The following is a 1812-nucleotide window of genomic DNA, read 5'->3' on the forward strand; positions in this document are numbered from 1 at the left end:
AAATGAAGTACCTGAGGAATATGATTATCCTCTGGGGACAGGAGAGAAATGGTAGCAGCTGAGTTCATATTACAGTACCATAAGCTCTCTCTGCCACCTCCATCTCCAACTCCCCAGACTTACCTGGAGATGGGAATGAGATTTTTTTCCCCTTTGCCCATCAATCAAGTTAGCCAAAGAAAATATACAGTGATAGGGAAAGAAATATTATCGCATTTAAGTGGAATAAGTACAACAAAAAGAAACACAGAAATTGAATAATCTGTAGCAAAGGAAGTAAGCTTAAAAGACCAAAAAAGAACAATATTCATAAGGAGCATAATGGGTATCTTCAGAGATACAGGCTGATGTAGACACATGTAGCAAAAAGAAACAGTTATAAGAAAAAAGACCATTTGAAGATATTGGATATGAAAACAAAATGTGCAATATTTGAAATATCTAATGGAATGTGTTAAATATAAGTATAGATACAAACAAAAAAGTCAATTAGTGTTCCAGAAAACAATTTTAAGTATTTCTGCCTGAACATGTCAAGGAGGGATGAAAAGATGAAAAGAATAAAAAAATTAAGAGATATGGAAAATATGAAGAAAAGTATCAATTTCTGTATGATGGATGTCTCAACTGAAGAGAAAATATAAAAAAGGGAGTCAATATATGAAGAAATAATGCCTGAAATTCCCCTTGAACATGCAAGTCCTCAGATTCGAATGATTTATCAGGGGAATATCTAAAGACTAGATAAAGGGAAAGAAATTTCCACACACGTGGAAACATTATAGGGAAATATATGAATCCTAAGAACAAAGAAAATTCTAAAAGCACTGAGAGACAAAAAGTAGATTACCTACAAGAAACAGTCAAAACAGCATCAGATGTCTCAACAGCAACAAAATATTTACATGTTTTTTAAGAAAAGCACTTCAAACTAGAATTTTGTACATTACTGACTTAATGTAAGAATACATTTTTTCAGACATACAAGCCCTTACAATTGTATCAAAGATCAATTCACAATTGATTAAATTTATAATTGATTAAAGATCAAAATATTTTCTAAAAGAACTATTAGATAAAATAGCTATAAAATAACAGGAAAGTAGAAATAGAGAAATAAAAACAATGAGCCATGAAGACATAAACAATGAATTCTAATAGCACTTGTTTAATATTTTTAGATGAAAGAGAATGTAACGTAGAAAAACATCCTTAAGAGGAAAGGGAGAATCATATTTAAATAAAATGAGAACTAGATCAAGGAGATATAATCAACATTTCCATATATGAACCTAACTTATCTTAAAAGATGTAAAGCAGCATCCAACAAAATTATAGGAAAAGATAAATAAATGCAGACCTCCCTGGGTCAAGAGGACAAAAAGAAGCAGAACATTTGAGAGCAAATTTACTGCACTCTTGAGTATACAGATACACAAACTTTATACTGCCAAACAGAGAATAGGCACATTTTAAACATTCTAAAAAATCTTCCAAGACCCCAAGACATACAATAAATACCAGTGAATAAACATTGAGACTATGACTCCCAAAAAAGTACAACTCAAAAAAAAAATTAAAAAACAAAACTTCTTATGTCTGTAATGGAAATGAATCACTACTAAATAACCCTTAGCTTAAACAGAACATTTTAGGAAAATTAAACAATAACTAGAACTAAATCCAAATGAAGACATCATATGTCAAAATTTGTGGAATATAACTAAATCAGCCCTTAATATTAGAGAGTTGAACATGCTTACTAAAACGTAAGAATTGATACTCATAAAACTATTAGAAGACAGAAGATAA

The sequence above is a fragment of the Eulemur rufifrons genome, chromosome 3 (genome assembly GCF_041146395.1).
Source record: "Eulemur rufifrons isolate Redbay chromosome 3, OSU_ERuf_1, whole genome shotgun sequence".
Taxonomy (NCBI): Eukaryota; Metazoa; Chordata; class Mammalia; order Primates; family Lemuridae; genus Eulemur; species Eulemur rufifrons.